The 20,374-nt window shown below is 43.3% G+C and overlaps 1 protein-coding gene and 1 long non-coding RNA gene across 3 annotated transcripts in view; one reads left to right on the top strand and one right to left on the bottom strand.

The window, feature by feature from the left end:
* P2RY10 (P2Y receptor family member 10) overlaps positions 1-17,740 on the bottom strand; it is a 31,930-nt gene extending 14,190 nt beyond the window's left edge. For both annotated transcript variants that reach the window (XM_073599107.1, XM_073599106.1), the window contains exons 1-2: positions 17,638-17,740; positions 5,629-5,694 (exon numbers count right to left, since the gene is read on the bottom strand). The gene's annotated coding sequence lies outside the window, so the exon portion shown is untranslated. The remainder of the gene's footprint in view (positions 1-5,628; positions 5,695-17,637) is intronic.
* On the top strand, positions 14,337-18,738 carry LOC141107982 (uncharacterized). Its single transcript, XR_012235992.1, has 4 exons — positions 14,337-14,531; positions 15,136-15,306; positions 17,266-17,524; positions 17,646-18,738. It is a non-coding gene; the product is annotated as an uncharacterized lncRNA (long non-coding RNA).
* The last annotated feature ends 1,636 nt before the right edge of the window (positions 18,739-20,374 follow it).

Genomic DNA, 20,374 nt, shown 5'->3' on the forward strand with positions numbered 1-20,374 from the left:
GAAACTTGGTTCGACAGCTCTCATGATTGGCTGGCAACCATTCAAGGGTATTCCCTATATCGCAGGGATAGAGAGGGTAAAAAGGGGGAGGGGTATGCCTGTAGATCAAAAATGATGTACAAGTGAGAGATGACATCACTAAGGGAGCAAGGGAGGAGGTGGAACCCTCTTGGGTAGAGCTACGAAGGAAGGAAACTAAGGTGAACGTAATACTGGGAGTATGCTATAGGCCCCTAAGCAGGGGGAGGAGGCAGAGGCGGACCTCCTATTTCAATTTGGATTAGCAGCAAGAATGGGAAATGTCATTATAATGAGGAATTTTAATTATCCAGACATAGATTGGGTGGAAGGAACCACGCATTCATCTAAGGCTCGCCAGTTCCTAAATATCTTGCAGGACAATTTCATGGGTTAGATGGTAAATGCACCAACTAGAAACAAAGTGTTACTAGACCTACTGATTACCAACAATACAGACCTGATCACGGATATGGAAATAAGGGACAATTTGAGAAACAGCAATCACAGGTAAATTCGTTTTAGTATAAATCACACAAATAGGAAACATAAGGGGAATACAAAGACACTGAATTTCAAAGGAGCCAACTTCCCTAAACTACAATCCTTGCTAGAAGATAATAATTGGGATAAAATCTTAGGAACAAAAAACACGGAGGAAAAATGCATATAAAAGCAAAGGAGAAGGCCTTCAAAAAAATACAAGGCAGAGGGATCATCATCAGCATTACAACTTTACAAAGAATGCAACAAGAAATGTAAGGGTGCAATCAGGGCGGCTAAGATAGAACATGAAAGACACATAGCGGAGGAGAGTAAAAAAAATCCCAAGAAATTCTTTAAGTACATAAATAGTAAGAAAGGGAGGTCAGATCATATTCGTCCCATAAATAATGATGAAGGGAATCTGGTTACTAAGGATGGAGAGATGGCGAAGGTATTGAATTTATTCTTCTCCTCAGTCTTCACGAGGGAAATGGGGGGCTTCAGTAACCAAAAACTGCAATGTTTATCCTCATGACACGTCACAGGAAGCGCCCTCATGGCTAACAGAGGACAGAATTAGAAATAGACTTGAAAAACTTAAAACACTAATAAATCACGGGGACCAGATGGCTTGCACCCGAGAGTCCTTAAGGAACTCAGTCAAGTAATTGCCAGACCATTGTTCCTAATTTTTACAAACAGTCTACTGACTGGAATGATACCAGCTGATTGGAGAAAAGCCAATGTAAAACCAATATTTAAAAAAGGGCCAAGATACATCCCTGGGAATTACAGACCAGTTAACCTAACATCAATTGTATGCAAGCTCTTGGAGGGGGTGATAAGGGACTATATACAAGATTTTAGTAATGACAACAGTATCATTAGCAGTAATCACCATGAATTCATAAGGAATCGTTTTTGACAAACCTATCTATTAACCTTTTATGAGGAGGTGAGCTGCCATCTAGATAAAGGAAGGCCTGTAGACATGGTGTATCTGGATTTTGCAAAAGCATTTGATACAGTTCCCCATAAACATTTACTGTACAAAGTAAGGTCCGTTGGCATGGATCATAGTGTGAGTACATGGTTTGAGAGTGGCTACAGAGGCGAGTTCAGAGGGTAGTGATAAATAGGGAGTACTCAGAATGGTCCGGGTGGAAATTTGGGTCCCCCAGGGTTCTGCCCTGGGACAAATTTTTTTTCATAAATGACCTGGATGGAATAAACAGCTCAATCTCTGTATTTGCTGACTATACTACGCTAATCAGGGCAATAACTTCTCCACAGGATGTGGAAACCTTGCAAGAAGATTTAAACAAATTAATGGGGTGGGCAACTACATGGCAAACGAGGTTTAATGTAGAAAAATGTAAAATAATTCATTTGGGTGGCAAAAATATGAATGCAATCTAATCACTATGGGGAGAACCTCTTGGGGAATCTAGGACTGAAAAAGACCTGGGGGTCCTAGTAGATGATAGGCTCAGCAATGGCATGCAATGCCAAGCTGCTGCGAGCAAAGCAAACAGAATATTGGCATGCATTAAAACGGGGATGAACTCAAAAGATAAAGCGATAATTCTCCCACTTTACAAGACTCTGGTCCAGCCGCACCTGGAGTATGCTGTCCAGTTCTGGGCACCAGTCCTCGGGAAGGATGTGCTGGAACTGAAGAGAGTCCAAAGAAGGGCAACAAAACTAATAAAAGGGACTGGAGGACCTTAGTTATGAGAAAAGGGTTACGAGCACCGAACTTGTTCTCTCTGGAGAGGTGACGCTTGAGAGAGGAAAACATTTCAATGTAAAAATACCTTACTGGTGACCCCACAATAGGGCTAAAACTTTTCAGCGAAAAGGAAATTTAGACATGAAAAGAAAAGCGGTTTAACCTTAAACTGTGTAGAGGGTTCTTTACTGTAAGCGCGGTTAGGATGTGGAATTCTCTTCCACAGGCAGTGGTTTCAGCGGGAAGCATCGATAATTTAAAAAAACTATTAGATAAGCACCTGAACGACCACAACATACAGGGATATACAATGTCATACTGACATAAAATCACACACATAGGTTGGACTTGATGGACTTTTGTCTTTTTTCAACCTTGCCTACTATGTAACTATATAATTAATTAACGCACCAAGACGAATCCTGGGATCTTGGGATAGGGGAGGAGATGGTAGTACAAACTGCACTATGATCGGACCAAGTAAAGGGCGTAATAACTGATGATAGGATTTCGGAGCCATGCCAACACTTAGGAAGATATAATCAATCCTAGAGAACGATTTGTGTGGGAGTAATATGTAAAGCGTTTACGATCTGGATTGAGCTCAAGCCAGGAGATAAGTTGCTGAAATGAAAGCTTAGGAGAACAGGAGGAGGGAGGAGGGGGAGATTTATCCAAAAAGGGAAAAAGAACTTGGTTGGAGTCTCCACATAATATCCCTGTACCTAACCTGTGTGAATCAATTACATGAAAAAGGTGGGAAAGAAATGATAATGGATGTTTATTAAGAGCATAATATGATCCAATGGTTACAGCAACATCTGAAATGTGCCCAAGAAGAATGAGGTAGCGGCCTTCAGGATCTTTAATTTCAGATGAAAGTACAATTGGGGTTGTACAGAGAATAGCTATAAGAACACTTCACTGTTTAGTAGCTGCCGTGGCTTTATATACCTGTAGATAAGAGAGGTCTCCTGTAAGCAAAGAATGTGGATTTTAGCTGCAGCAAATTAACGGAATGCTTTAGTGCATTTTTGTGGTTAGGACCTTGGCCATTTAGGGTCAAAATGTTTAAGGGGGCCATATTGGTAATATAGGGAGTTGCATAATAAGCATTAAGATCTGACAGATGGACCGCATACAATTCAGTATAAGGGATAGAAAAAAGGAAAGGCTGGAAGAAAATGAAAGGAATTGACTCTCGTCAAGCAGATATTACTAACATATAATAAAGAGAGCTAATAACTCAACAGAACAGTGTACTGGGGAGCGACAAGCGATCCACCAGAGGCCAAAAAACATCAAGAAATATAGCGAACAACTCGCTGCTGTCTGCTGTTGTCATTCTCAGGAAACCAATGCTGAAAATGGCATGCAGCAGTTGCAAGTGTACATGCATGTAGACAGGAAGAGGATGCAGGAGATCAGCTGTGCTAATATGTAACAAAATCTTTTAAAAAAGGTTTACATCTAACTTAATTGTCTTTTCTGTGTTTTGGTTGAGCACAACAATCTAATGGATATTTTGGTTTTGCCATGATCTTTTTGTTTTACATGCAAACAGCCGGTCTGGTTATACTATCTCATAGTTATTCTATTATAGTAGCAGATATTGTAAAAATGGGGCAGGGGGTGATCCTGGAGAAATGGGGTAATCTGCACCAGGTACCACCACTTAGAGAGTGCTGGGTGCACCCAACAGCTACATGCAGAATGACAGTGGTGTGCCGTGCCAGAATGCTCTCTGCATTCCAGCACCCAGCACTGAAGGAGGCCAGAACTGCCAGCTGGAGAGATCTCTGCCCAACAGTAGAACTATAATTGGGGCCCAACTGGGAGAAAGTGTTCTGCATAGGAAATAGTATTTGGGTAACTAAATAATGGACACCAATCCTGGGGAGTGTGGAGGGGGCGGACGACTGGGTATTATTATTATTATCATTCCAGCCAGCTATTGACCACCAACACTGTGGGAGTTTATCTTACAACCAGCCATTGACCACCAATAGGGCTGCTGATAGAAATCGCAGGGCCCTGTACAGACCACCCCCCTCCCAAGAAAATGTCAAAGCTATATTTCACTAAAAATACAATACAATTATTATTAGCAGACACAAATACAACATAACTTACAGAATTCCTGCTAAATCTAAAATTGAAGTTAATAAATAAAAATGAAGATGAGATGAAAAAAAATATACAGGCTGGGCAGTTGGAGCTCCAGGATCAGAGAAACAGAGGGAGAGAAACAAAGTTACAAAGATAACAAACTCAGGGCAGAGCTAATATTAGAGCCAGCTGGGAGGGGGGTCCCGCACAGTGAGGGGGATTAGTGAGGGACGACTGTCTTTTTTCTCAGCAGATAAAAACTGGCAGCAGAGAGAGGGGGAGAGAGACCAGCTTTCAGATGCTGGAGGAAGAGTTCTGCAAATGTCATCCATCACTAATCGCCCTCCCTGTGTGGGCCTCCCTGTGTGCTCGGCGCGCCCCCTACAAGACGACTGGTGCCCCCCCTATCAGCGGCCCTGACCACCAATGCAGGGTGATTATCTTTACAGACAGCCACTGAATACCAATGCTGGGGGGTCGGGTTATTGTTATAGCCAGTCACTGTTCACCCATGTTTGGGTGGTTATGTTTACTGCCAGCCACTGACCACCAATGCTGGATTGGTTACTTTTACAGCCTGACACTGACCATCAATGGAGGTGCTTACACCAATGCTGAAGGTTATTATTGCTGTCAATGATGATACCAATGCTGGGGGGATGTGTTTATACCCAGCTGCTGACCACCAATACTGGGGGGGTTATTGTTGTTATAGCCAGTCACTGACCATCAATGCTTGGGAGGGTTAAGTTTACAGGCAGCCACTGACCACCAGTGCTGGGTTGGTTACTTTTACAGCCTGAAACTAAGGTGGAGGTGCTTACACCATCACTGATGGTTACTACTACTACCAAAAACATCAATGCTGGAAGTTGCTATTGCTGCCAATGGCACCAGTGCTGGGACTTATTTTATTCCCACACTTCAAGCCACCCACCGTAAAGTGACACCCACTTTATTGGCCACAGGTGCTTGCAATGTTTTTCTTCTTGTGTCTTCAATGTCTCCCTCCTAACTATTTAACTATTTTAAGTTGGTAACTATGCAGAAGGATCACTGTGCTCCTGAACATCGGGCAGATTGATTTGCTAAGTTCAGTATCTTTGAATAAAGTTGCATCCATACTTCCATACAGCATGCATTCAGATTAATTTCATAATTATTACTGGAAATAATTTTGATGTATATGGGTGGGAGTTAAAAATGCTATGCTCTGGCTGCCAGAAATGCTTGGTACATCTTTGGTAAAGAAAATAAAAGTTGCATGACAAAAAATATTTTACCTTTTCACAAGCTTAGCCTTTTGTGGTTGGTGGTTTCCATTCTAAACTCTTGTAACTTTCAATATTCTGTGAACCAAAGAGATTTTACACATTACACAAGGCCTTTCTGGCTTTCAAACAGTTCCAAAAAACAAAGCAAGTCCCACAGAAAACAAAGTTTGATGGGGGGGGACTACATGACTGGGCAACTAGATGGCGCTGATGCTCCTAGGAAATAAACATATTAGGCAAATTACATTTGAAGTTCCCCCTTCTTTCGCAGGCTTTTTGCAAAAACTGAAGCAAGAATGTACCAATTGAAGGGAAAATACTATTTGCTATATGTACAAAACAGTAGATAAAACTTAAAAAGGTAAAGGTTTTAAGTAACCTGAACTAAACATTAAAGGAGAAGTCCAGCCTGAGCTCGTTTGGCTGGGCTTCTACTATGGGTCACAGGAGTGCAATTCGTTTTGCACTCCTTTGACCCATTTTCAGCAGAGAGTGGTCTGAAGTCCTCTCTGCTGATGTCACTGGAATCAGTCCAGGCACCACGTCATCCCGACAATAAAGTCTGGATCCACCAGTTGCCTAGACTGATGCCTATTCTCAGCCTCTCAGCGAGCCACTGAGACGGCCACTCCCTGCCCCTCCACAGCCCAGCGCTTCAGTGAGAGTTGAGGAGCAGAGAGGAGAGCTTCTGATTGACAGTCAGCAGCTCTCCACTCAGGGATCTGTGAGGACCGAGCCATCGGTCGTGTTCGATCGCACGGTTCTCAGTGCAGAAGCGCTAAGGGACAAATGCAGCATCGGATCAATGCCGCATCCACCTAGGTAAGTATAAATGGGCCAAAAAAACAACAACATACTTCTCTTTTAAAGAGGAACTGCAGTCTGCTCACATAATTTTTGCCATTCTGAAGCTTCCCTCCAACCACTTTGCATATTATTTTATATATACTGTGATTTTGTACTTGCCAAATATGCTGCAGAAATCTCCCTCCACTGAGTCTGGCTGCAACCATTTTAACTGTGGGCAGCTGAAGCTGCTGCCTGTGCACTTCCTGGATTTACACAGATACACAGAGGTACACCTCCAGCTCTGCAGCTCTCATTGGCCCTCTTATGACTCCACCCCCCCCCCCCCCCAGTGTAAGAGAGAGAGCTGTGCATGATGTTATAAACCTAGGCTAATGACCAGACAAGAAACAGGAAGTGGGCCGTATAAGGTATTTACTGGCAGAAAAAAAAAATGTTTTACTATCCAAAGTTAAAACAACAAGGGCAGAAGATTTAATAGATGGAAAGATGAAAAATATTACTGAAGTTACTCTTTAAGAAATGTTTGCTTCTGTCAACAACCCCTGCCATTGCTTCCTCTTACTGTTTTTTTTTTAAGGGTATACATACACAAATACATACACACAAAATTATAACAAAACAGAGAAAAAATAATAACATTTTGTAAATGATGATCCTTGGTGCTGAACCCCAAAAACCCGTGAGTAGCCTATGGTATATTTAAGCCTGTCCAAATCTTAGCCTTGAATCTATTGAAGCCTGTGGGAGAAGAATTTGGTAATCCTGGTAAATCATAGAATTAATACCATAATGTGATGCCTATCAAAAGCTAACGACCCCCACATTCACAGTTGACTAATGGCCTTGTTATTCTGCAAGGCAAGGATGCATTGTGGAATAGAGTGAAGAAACCTATATGCTCACCATACTCAAAAATACTGTGTATTTCATGAGGTTCTAATGTGCAGATGAGGCCACATGGGAGTTATGGGAAGGAAATTAGCAGCAAAGGGACAGGCTATTAAACAAACCTGTACTTTGCCCTGCATGGGCTACGCACAGGTTTGTCTATGTGCACTACACAAGGGGAGATTTTGCAACTGGAAGAAAAAGGTTTTAATGATTTAATATGAAAAAGCAAAATCTGTAAAAATATTCAGTAGTCTTTAACTGGAACTGGTTCCAGCTGTCTTAGCAGATTGCTTCTAAATGCATACAATATAAATATCTGCTAATTTTTCTGAGAAATAACACATTTTCTCAGCCTAATTTTGTAGTCAAGTCAAAACATTTTTGTAACTTCGTCATCAGACTATGCTTGTGGTTATAATAAAAACGTCTTAACCTCAAAAGCTATCTTGTTGACTATTAGTAACATAAAGGCGAAGTTCACTCTGTGTTGTCAGTTGCCCATCATACGTTTTCTGACTCTCAAGTGTTAATGTAGATGTGGTTCATGTGTACTAACTGTCCACCAACAATTGTGTGATAAGGTAGGATCAATATAGAAGAAGTTTTATGCTTAACTTAGCCTGGTGCCAAAAATCTATGTACAGTATGGATAACAGATTATATAAAATGAAAGAAGGAACAAAATGTTATTCTGTACACCAACTGAGATGTTAGTTTTTATATTTTTGTTAATAGAAACAACTTCTAATGGTTACTATAATGAACAAATTAAAATGCAGCTTTTACAAAGTGGTGCTATGAAAAAAAAAAAACTGGAGGTAATTAACCCCTTGCCGACCAGCCGCCGTCATTTTACTGCGGCAGGTCGCCACGATCTCGTGAGCCATCCCACTATACGTCGGCTCGTGGGATCAGGATAGCAGGCGCGCGCGCCGCTGCACTGCGGGGGTGCCGATGCTCTTGGCCGATGGGCATGAGAGGCAGAACACGGAAGTGTGTGTGTAAACACACAAATCCCTGTTCTGTGAGGAGAGACAGATCGTGCGTTTCTAATAGCTAGGAACCACGATCTGTCATTTCCTAAAGCCAGTCCCCTCCCACTTCTGTTAGAAACACGTAGCAGGGAAAACAGTAAACCCCTTGATCACCCCCTAGTGTTAACCCCTTCCCTGCCAGTGACATTTTTACAGTAATCAGTGCATTTTTATAGCACCGATCGCTGTATAAATGCCAATGGTCCCAAAAACGTGTCAAAAGTGTCCGATGTGTCCGCCATAATGTCGCAGTCCAGATAAAAATCGCAGATCGCCGCCATTACTGGTAAAAAAATAAAAAATAATAAAAATGCTATAAATCTATCCCCTATTTTGTAGATGCTATAACTTTTGCGCAAACCAATCAATATATGTTATTGCGATTTTTTCTTAACAAAAATATGTAGAAAAATACATATCGGCCTAAACTGAGAAAAAATTTGCTTTTTTTAAAAAAAAAAATGGGGATATTTATTATAGCAAAAAAGTAAAAAATACTGTGTTTTTTTTTTCAAAATTGTCGCTCTTTTTTTGTTTATAGTGCAAAGAATAAAAACCGCAGAGGCAAACAAATACAACCAAAAGAAAGCTCTATTTGTGGGAAAAAAAATGATGTCAACTTTGTTTGGGTGCAGCGCTGCAAGAATTGTCAGTTAAAGCGACGCAGTGCCGAATTGCAAAAAATGGCCCGGTCAGCAGCCAAATCTTTCGGGGCTGAAGTGGATAAGACCAGCTCTAAGCCTATCTCTGTACACTGTGCAGCAGAGTGGCATGTTTGCCACCACTACTCCCTCTCCTCGTTTTACTGCTTGTCAAGGATGCTGTCAGCTTCACAGCAGTGACAATGACAGTAGGCAGATTCCATAGCCAATAGCAAACTGTCTATTGGCTACTGACCCCACCTGCCTGCTGTCAATCACAAGAGGAGGGTACCTGATGGGAACTTATGGGTTCATTTTCGAAAACTGGAGAGTGCAGCTCTGCACAGAAACCAATCAGCTTCCAGGTTTTTTGTCAAAGCTTAAATGAAAAAGCTGAAGTTAGAAGCTGATTGAGTACCATGCCGAGCTGCACCAGATTTTGCACTCTGCAGTGTTAGTAAATCAACCCCTTATGCCGTGTACACACAGGCAGACTTTTCGGCATCAAAGGTCCGACGGTCTTTCCAACGGACTTTCGACTGAGTTACGATGGACTTTCGACGCACTCTCTAATGAACGGATTTGCCTACACACGATCACACCAAAGTCCGACAGATTTGTATGTAATGACGTACGACCGGACTAAAATAAGGAAGTTCATAGCCAATAGCCATTAGCTGTCCTAGCGTTGGTTTTCGTCTGTCGGACTAGCATACAGACGAGGGGATTTCTTGATAGGAACTGGGTCGGCGGAGTTCCGGCAGAAAGATTTGAAACAAATCTAAAGTCTGTCTGATTTTCGACCAAAAAAGTCCACTGAAGGTCCAATGAAGCCCACACGCGGTCGGATTGTCCGACGGATTCGTTCCGTCGGACCAGTCCGGTAGAAAAGTCCGCCCGTGTGTACACGGCATTAGTGTCCATAAAGCTCTATCAGGTTCCACCCACTCAGAGATAAAACTGCATCGGTTGAGCAGGAGCTCTGCTGCACTGAGAATACATTGTGGGTCTTACGCCGCATACACACGAGCGGACTTTACGGAAGACTTTGTCCGGCGTACTTTTCGACGGACTTTACGACGGATTTTACGACGGACTTTACTTTCCAAATGAACGGACTTGCCTACACACAATCAACCAAAGTCCCACGGATTCATACGTGATGACGTACAACCGGACTAAAACAAGGAAGTTCATAGCCAGTAGCCAATAGCTGCCCTAGAGTCGGCTTTTGTCCGTCGGACTAGCATACAGACGAGAGGACTTTTCAACTGGACTCGAGTCCGTCGGACAGATTTGAAACATGTTTCATTTCTAGGTCCGTCAAACTTTTGAGAAAAAAAAGTCCACTGGATCCCACACACGATCAAATTGTCCGACGGACTCCGGTTCGCCGGACCAAGTATGCCGTAAAGTTCGGTCGTGTGTACGTGGCATTAGTGTGCTTTTGCATGTTTTGCTTGCCCAAAATTAATATTCCAACAGATACAGGAATCTGTAGCCCACACCAGCACGTGTTATGTGGAGACATAACAAAATTTGATGAAATTCATAGACACTCTATATGAATTCCCCTGATCGTGCTCAGGTGCCAAATTCACTGGATTGTACTATCTATGGGCCAGGATCAAAATCAAGGAAGAATATAGTGGTCAAGTAATGGGGAACAGCCGGCATGGTTGGAATTAATTGAATATTGTGTGTGGCTTAATACAACGTAGATTCTGATTAGAAACAATGAAGAAACCTCAGATTTAGTGCAAATTAAATTCACCAACTGTACACACTGCCCCACTTTTCCCCTGTGCACACACACTGCTTAACAGCTGTACACATTGCTCCCTTTTCCTCTGCAGACATTGTCCTCCGTTCACACTGCCCCCCTCTGTATAAATCTCCTCACCCCTGTCCCACACACACACTGCCCCCCTCTGTACAAATCTCCTCACCCCTGTCCCATGCACACACTGCTCCCCTCTGTACAAATCTCCCCACCCCTGTCCCACGCACACACTGCCCCCCTCTGTACAAATCTCCTCACCCCTGTCCCACACACACTGCCCCCCTCTGTACAAATCTCCTCACCCCTGTCCCACACACACACTGCCCCCCTCTGTACAAATCTCCCCACCCCTGTCCCACGCACACACTGCCCCCCTCTGTACAAATCTCCTCACCCCTGTCCCACACACACACTGCCCCCCTCTGTACAAATCTCCTCACCCCTGTCCCACGCACACACTGCTCCCCTCTGTACAAATCTCCTCACCCCTGTCCCATGCACACACTGCTCCCCTCTGTACAAATCTCCCCACCCCTGTACCACACACACACTGCCCCCCTCTGTACAAATCTCCTCACCCCTGTCCCATGCACACACTGCTCCCCTCTGTACAAATCTCCCCACCCCTGTACCACACACACACTGCCCCCCTCTGTACAAATCTCCTCACCCCTGTCCCACACACACACTGCCCCCCTCTGTACAAATCTCTCCACCCCTGTCCCACACACACACTGCCCCCCTCTGTACAAATCTCCCCACCCCTGTCCCATGCACACACTGCTCCCCTCTGTACAAATCTCCCCACCCCTGTCCCACGCACACACTGCCCCCCTCTGTACAAATCTCCCTACCCCTGTCCCACACACACACTGCCCCCCTCTGTACAAATCTCTCCACCCCTGTCCCACACACACACTGCCTCCCTCTGTACAAATCTCCCCACCCCTGTCCCACACAGACACATTACTCCTCTCTGTACAAATCTCCCCACCCCTGTCCCATGCACACACTGCTCCCCTCTGTACAAATCTCCTCACCCCTGTCCCACGCACACACACTGTTCCCCTCTGTACAAATCTCCCCACCCCTGTCCCACGCACACACTGCTCCCCTCTGTACAAATCTCCCCACCCCTGTCCCACACACACACTGCTCCCCTCTGTACAAATCTCCCCACCCCTGTCCCACACACACACTGCTCCCCTCTGTACAAATCTCCCCACCCCTGTCCCACACACACACTGCCCCCCTCTGTACAAATCTCCCCACCCCTGTCCCACACACACACTGCCCCCCTCTGTACAAATCTCCCCACCCCTGTCCCACGCACACACTGCTCCCCTCTGTACAAATCTCCCCACCCCTGTCCCACGCACACACTGCTCCCCTCTGTACAAATCTCCCCACCCCTGTCCCACGCACACACTGCTTCCCTCTGTACAAATCTCCCCACCCCTGTCCCATGCACACACTGCTCCCCTCTGTACAAATCTCCCCACCCCTGTCCCACGCACACACTGCTTCCCTCTGTACAAATCTCCCCACCCCTGTCCCACGCACACACTGCTCCCCTCTGTACAAATCTCCCCACCCCTGTCCCACACACACTGCTCCCCTCTGTACAAATCTCCCCACCCCTGTCCCACACACACACTGCCCCCCTCTGTACAAATCTCCCCACCCCTGTCCCACACACACACTGCCCCCCTCTGTACAAATCTCCCCACCCCTGTCCCACGCACACACTGCTCCCCTCTGTACAAATCTCCCCACCCCTGTCCCACGCACACACTGCTCCCCTCTGTACAAATCTCCCCACCCCTGTCCCACGCACACACTGCTTCCCTCTGTACAAATCTCCCCACCCCTGTCCCATGCACACACTGCTCCCCTCTGTACAAATCTCCCCACCCCTGTCCCACACACACACACTACTCTCCTCTGTACAAATCTCCCCACCCCTGTTCCATGTACACACTGCTCCCTACCACTCACTGGTACACATGACCCGCTCTGTGGGGTTTATTTACTAAAGGCAAATCCACTCTGCACTACAAGTGCATTGGAAGTACAGTCGCCGTAGATCTGAGGGGGACATGCAAGGAAAATAAAAAACAGCATTTTTGCTTGTACATACTTGGATGGTAAAATCAGCAGAGCTTCCCCTCATTTCAGATCTTCCCCTCAGATCTACAGAGACTGCACTTCCAAGTGCACTTGTAGTGCAAAGTGGATTTGCCTTTAGTAAATCAACCCCTGTGTAAACATTACCTCATACACATTGCCCCACTGCATACATGAGGGGTTAAGGGTGATAGGAGGGAGGCATTGTGACCGGTCTCCTCTCTCCCAGCCATGCAGATCATCACACCTGTTTCCCTTCTCTCAGCCCTGCAGAAAATCACATGACAGGAGAGATATTCTGCAGGGCTGGGAGAGGGGAGATACAGTGCTGTCAGTAAACTAAGCAACTTATAGCAGCTATTAGTTTGCTGCCGGGCCCTTCACTACTACAGAGCTCTCCAGACCCCCCTCCTCATGGCTACAAAAGCTCTCAGTCGGAACTCTGTTCTCCAGCATCCCGTCCAGCCTCTCCACCTGCACGACAAAGTCAGAACTGCAGCAAACCAGGCTGGGTCCGGAGCAGAGATGCATTAACAGCAGATTAGGCTCCCACACCACATACACTCTCTGCAGCATGGTGACGGAAGCAGTCAGTGTCTCTTCTGCCTGGACCTGAATGTGTCAGGCAGTGGGAGTGTAAGATGCGGCTGGGATCTCCGGGACGCTGGGACTTTGTTAAGAACCCAGTTGGGAGGTATGAGCTTTCTTTTGGTGGTATTTAATCACTGCTGGGGTTTTTATTTTTGGCTAAATAAACCAAAAAAAAACCCCCAGAAATTTTGAAAAAAAACTGTTTTCATAGTTTGTTATAAAATTTTGTTTGGTAATTTTTCTCCAATATTGATGGGTGCTGATGAGGTTGCACTGATGGGCACTGATAGGCTGCACTGATGTGCACTGATGAGGCTGCACTGATGAGGCTGCACTGATAGGCACTAGGCTGATGTATTCCAAATCAGAAAAGTTATTTAGTGTGACAACCTGCTCCTCCATAGGTACAGTGCATAGACAGGAAGTGTGTTACTGGCAGGATCACCAGGTAAAAATAAAGGGAAAAAACATGAAAAAGAAAAGTAATGCAGTCATCACATTTAGGAGCTGATAATATATACATTTTTTGTTTTCTAGTTTACATGGGATTTAAAGAGCACCTAAAGATTCTTAATTATTTTTGGATGTGAAAGAGATCAGCTTAAAGTAAATAATCTTATAATTTGTTAATATTTTTCCTAGTTGGTAATTAAAGCAGATCTTTACTTAAAAAGTGAAGTACTGCTCGTTCGCTCCCTTCCCCAAAGCCTGTAACTGAGTTTGAATTTGTTTAGGAGGGAGGAAGGGAGTAATTAATGATTTTTATCGTTAACCGCTCCCCTTTCTGCAATTCTTACCTAGGTAAGGATGACACTGCTTGCCCTGCCCCCTCCCCTTCTGCAACTACCTGGGACACATTATATGTCTCAGAAGGCTGCAGGACTGTTCACAAAGTGCTGCACAGGCTTGTGCATGCACAGTGGGCAGCCGGCTGTGGTTCCTCAGGAAGCTCCCATATCCAAGATGGTGCTGCTGGGGACCCATAGAAGTAAGAAGAACTGGTTGTGGGAAGACAGGTCTGGACTCTAGGCACTGGTAAGTATCTGATTTTTTTTTTTTTAAGTCAGCAGCTACAGTGTTTGTAACTACTATGTAAAAAAAGCTAATGAAGTTTTTCTGTACACTCACAAGTCAGACAGGATCTATCTGGAAACAGTAGACTTAAGCCCTGTACACACGGGCCGAATGCCAGGCGGCATCGGCTGGTTCAATAAAAACTGCCCGACATTCGGCCCGTGTGTATGGCACCCTTTCCAAACAGCCGGCTTCTGTCGGACAAGCATGCTGGAAAACCAGCAATCGACCGACTCCCGATCAGTGCTCTTAGACAACAGCTCAGAGGTGGAGATTGCTGTACTAACGTGGGATCATTATCGATCCGGAGCTGTCATTTTTTTTTTTTTTTCAACCCAGCATGTACCAGGCATTACTGCAGACTTTAATGGCTTGAAACACTCATAAAGTACTAGCTAAAGTGATCTTGACCTAGGCTTAGCTTTTTGGGTTAGTGATTGTTGTTTGAGTTAATATTTGTTGTAGTAGTTAGTTTCACAGAAAAAAAAGGTAGCTTTTGCTCAAAATATAAATTGAACTGGTAATGCTGACACATGTCTTATTAATATGTGGATTTTAATAACAGGTCCCCACTTTGAAATCATGGTGGAAAATTCTCTAAAGCTCTCCCTTGCCCTCTCCAACACCTACAACAGACCAGAGACTTGTTCCTTCAGGAGGCGAGGAAGGAGGAACATCAGCTGTGTTTACATCTCCTTTTGCTGTGCCAGCTGACTGTACTACTGCGTTTACATAGGTGAGCTACATAAACTTTCTGACCAGAAGGGAAAATTATTATGCAACAGGTCAATGAATGGTGTAGACCTGTATGGGCAACTCATTGAATGTATCTCATTGGCCTAATGCCTAATCAATTGTCCCTTCTGGACAGAAATCAAAAGCTGTATGGCTACTGAATACAACTTTCCTGTATCATGCTCCCAGAAAGCTGGCCTGCAAAATGTTATCTGTAGAGTAGACATTAAGGGCTCATTTACACTTGTAGCCTGACCGCCCCCCCCTTAAGCTGCAAAGGCAACCTTAAACAGGGTTGCAACTTGCAAACATGCTGTGCAAATACTGATGGCAGTTTCCTAAATCAGGACTTTGGCCTATCTCCTTTTACATTCCAAACCTTGTTAGTGGTCCTTTACTATGATCGGTAGCCTCAATAACCAATTGCAATGTGCAGGAAGAAGTGATTTAAAGTCCTAACCAGAAACTGATGGCAGTGTCTGCATAATATGTAGATCATGTTAGGTTTTGGGACTCCAGAGGTTATCTGTATGGAATGTAAAATCCCCTGCAGACCTCTTATGCCGTGTACACACGAGCGGACTTTTCGATGGCTGAACTCCGAAGGACTTTTTCGACGGACTTTCGACGGAATTCCGATGAAACCGACTTGCCTACACACGATCACACAAAAGTGCGACTGGTTCGAACGTGATGACGTACGACCGGACTAGAATAAGGAAGTTCATAGCCAGTAGCCAATAGCTGCCTTTGCGTCGTTTTTAGTCCATCGGACTAGCATACAGACGAACTGATTTTTCGACCGGACTCAAGTCCATCAGAAAGATTTGAAACATGTTCTATTTCTAAAGTCCGTCTGATTTTTCGACAGCAAAGGTCCGACGAAGCCCACACGCGATCGAATTGTCCGGCGGATTTGTTCTGTCGGACCTTTGCTGTCAAAAAGTCCGGTCGTGTGTACACGGCATTAGGTGTCAGATAGTTGTAAATTATCTGCAAACTTTCTTAACCGCTTCAATACCGGGAACTTTCACCCCCTTCCTGCCCAGGCCAATTTTCAGCGCTGTCGCATTTTGAATGACAATTGCTCGATCATGCAATGCTGTACCCAAACTAAATTTTTTGGCATTTCTTTGAGACAGATAGAGCTTTCTTTTGGTGGTATTTAATCATCACTGAGTTTATTTTTTTTTTTGCTAAACAAATGAAAAAATATCAGAAATTAAAAAAAAAAAAAGTTTAGTTTCTGTTACAAAATGTTGTAAATAAGTAATTTTTCTCCTTCACTAATGTGCGCTGATGAGGCTGCACTAACATGCACTGATAGGCTGCACTGATGGGCATTGATGAAGAGGCACTAATATGCAGCACTAATGGGCACTGATATGTGGCACTGATATGCAGCACTAATGGGCACTGAATAGGCGACAGTGATGGGCACTGATGGGCAGCCTTTATGGGCACTGGTGGGCACTGATAGGCGGCACTAATGGGCACTGAAAGATGGCACTGATAAGCGGCACTAAAGAGGAGGCACTGACCGGCATCAATGATGGGCACTGACAGGCATCGCTGATGGGTCTGAACTAATAATCACTGCACTGATTATCAACGCAGACCCCCCCTGCCAGAAGAGCCGCTTCACTGTCAGCAGTGAATAGAGAACACAGCTGATCACATGGTAAAGAGCCTACGTCATAGGCTTTTTATCGTGATCACAGATGCGATGTGTGTGGGTGAGACATCGCACCACCGATTGCCACGCTGCGCGCCCACGGTCCTGAAAGAAATCATATGATGTCCAGTCAGGACAATGGAGCCCCCGCCCAGCTGTCATTCTGCGATAGGCCATATAGCCATAGAAACAATAGTTATACTAGACAGTCCAGCATACATATACTTGAAAAATCTCCTGACATTTCGTAAATGCTGCCTGTCTGATGGTCATCTCTTTCCACAGTTTCCTGGATTTCCAGCATGCTTTGCAGCTTCTCTGCACTGGCAACCACTTTTTGAAAGATAAAAAATGCATTTTATATACAACTATATGGATCAAACCAAAATGAGGGACAAATGAGGAGGAACGAGGGACAGAAGGACATTGCTCCAAATCAGGGACAATTGGGAGCTATGCATGTGAAAATGAATATATGATTTTACATTTTGACCGTTGATATATTTAATAAAAATAATAAATTATTTACAATAATTTGCAGAGGGTGAGTGTGAATTATAATGATGCTATTTATGTTCCTAGCTATAAAAGCTTCCATAAAATGTACCCTTTCAGTGTATTTGACCATGAAAATTAAAAAATGAATGTAAACCTTACCTTTACAGTGCAGAGCTATCAGAGCTGCATCGTGCATCGTGTTTGTCAGAAAGATGATGTACAAGCTACAACCAGAAGCAAAACATAAAAAGGAAGTACAGAACTGAAACGTGAAGCCACAACCTTTTTCTGTTGCAAAGCCCCATGTGTTAGAGTATATTTACCAGTGGGTTACATTCAGTACTCCAGGTGATATGACAACCACCAAAGCACATACATAGCAATCTAAATATTATGAGCCTTCTCTGTTTTGGTAACATGTCCACAGAATGTTAGAAGCCAGAAAATAAAACGTATTAAGTTTGTGGTATTTTGTTTTAATTATTTAAAAAAAAGAAATGCAGCTTAATAGTAAATCACAAAAAAAAAATAAAAAAAAAAATGTTAGTTATGAATAAAGTGGTAAAGGTTAGAACTTTTGTGAGGTTTTTATTGCTGCTGCTAACGCATCCTGTTTTTCCTGGTGATCATTTTCACCTGAACAGAAAGTGATAGGAAATCCAAAATGTTACTGTTCCCCAAAACTTATAAGGGGGGGCAACTGTTCCAGTGACAACTGTCTAAGAGAAGGATTAATTTGCCTTCGTTCTGTGTCTCAGAGAAAAGTGAGGTGAAATCCCCCCAACTGGACAAAGACAGCCAGAAATAAACAAATACATTAATAAAACACTGGCAAATGTTAAACTTTTTCTATCCCAAAGTGAGGTTTTTTTTTATTTTGCTTTTAGATGTAGTTTAAAAGATTGCAAACACTTTGCGATGTGATGCTATGCACGTTCACAGGGAATCCCCTACAATTGTCTGTTACCAGTGCCATACTATAACTTACTAACCATTTGTCTACACTCTTAACAGCTTAACGCTTTCATAACCATTGAAGCATAGATTCCCAGGCCAAATTTAGCAGCATGAGTATACATTTGGTTATCTTCATTAATAATTCTATGATAAATATCTGCACCTAAATAATTTTAACACTGTTTAAAGAACATTACATTTTATTTGGTACATTATTTTAATAAAGTACGGTAACTCCTAATTTTTTTTTTTTTATATAAGATAAAAAATGGGAACTTATTTTTTTTTTCATATAACACCTTTATTCAAATTATTTAAACTTTTTAAATGGGTTATTATTTTTGATTAAACTGTGACAGCCACAGCCTGCCAGCTTCTGTTGTCACTATGCCTCTGTCTGGATGGAGTACAGTGACAACTGAAGCCAGCAGGTTGGCTTGGCTGTTATGATGATCACATGATCAAAAACACGCAGATGGGTTCCTAATAGTGCACACATCTTCATGCTTCTAGTCCAAAAATAGAACTTAGATTATCTCAGCATAGAGCACTGTACCTGCTAATAAATGTTAATCTACAAATTGCGGGTGGGAACGGTTTCTTCTGTTAAGGTTGGAATTCAGAGAGGAGTCTATGAGTTTATAGTTATGAGTTATTTTTCTTTCCTTGAATTTCCTAAGGCTGGGTTCACATATGTGTAAATTGGATGTGGGTTTTTTCCGCATCCAATTCGCATGACATGCGAGTGTGCCTAGCTCTCAATGGAGCTAGTTCACACAGGTCTGGGATGACCGCAGTCCATATTCCAAAAGGGTCCTGTGCGTTGTTGGGTCCGGTTTAGGTGTGAATTCAGTCAAAAATTTGGACCTGATTCGCACCTGAACAGGGACGCACCGGACTCCATTCTGGGAACCATGGCCGCACATATATGAACCCGGCCTAAAGAGAGAAAAGCAGAGGTTCCCTCTTAAGATTCATTCGTACTTCTGCACTTAAAAATGCTTGCCTTTTCACATATGGTTTTAATTACACTTTGGAAGCACCAAGGTGCATTTGTGCACACATTTTTGACATTCAATATCTGCATTTATTTATTCTGGGTAGTGGAAAGTTGCAATAAAACACATATATCCACAGTTTACATTATTTAAAGTAGTGGTGCACCGAAATGAAAATTCTGGACCGAAACTTCAAATATTTTTTATATATGATTGTATTACAGGTACTCCTCACTTAACGACCAGGTTCCGTTCCAATGACCAGGTCATTAAACAAATTGGTTGTTAAACAAGGAGCCACAAGTAATCAATATTTTAAGCCTTCTTAACTACAGTACTGTAGTTAAACACAAAACTCCAGCTCAATAACGTTGTTTTAATTTGCAAAAGTACAGAACACAAACGAAAATTCTGTACTGTACTGTACAATACAATGATGTATAGCGCGTCGTTCGGGTGTGGAGAGCTGGTTGTAAGTCAGAGTGGTCATTAAACAGGTAAGTCGTTAAATGAGGAGTATCTGTATAATTAATGTTTTATTGTTTAATACATTTTTGAAGTGGTTTTGCATTAAAAAAAGCGCAAGAATAGCTCAAGAAAAATGCATCCCTTTAAATTCTATGTATGTCTTCACACTGGTCTGCTGCACTTTTGTTGCAGTGTGATGCACCTCCCCATTGGAATGCATTGAAAACGTGGCAAAACGTGTCAAAAATGCACCCGTGTTGTGTTTTTGATGCGGTTTTTGAGTTACATGTAAATGTCTGTAAAATTGCAGCAAAATCACACATGTTTTTCAGTGCCCATTATTGGCACCTTTTTTTCTATTGGTAAAACGGCAATACCCTATTTCCAGCTGATAATTTTCAGCAGCCAATATATTGGTGCATCCCTAATTTAAAGGACTACGATGTTTTTATATGCACACCCCCAGCACTCCA

The sequence above is a fragment of the Aquarana catesbeiana genome, linkage group LG09, assembly GCF_042186555.1.
Source record: "Aquarana catesbeiana isolate 2022-GZ linkage group LG09, ASM4218655v1, whole genome shotgun sequence".
Classification (NCBI taxonomy): Eukaryota; Metazoa; Chordata; class Amphibia; order Anura; family Ranidae; genus Aquarana; species Aquarana catesbeiana.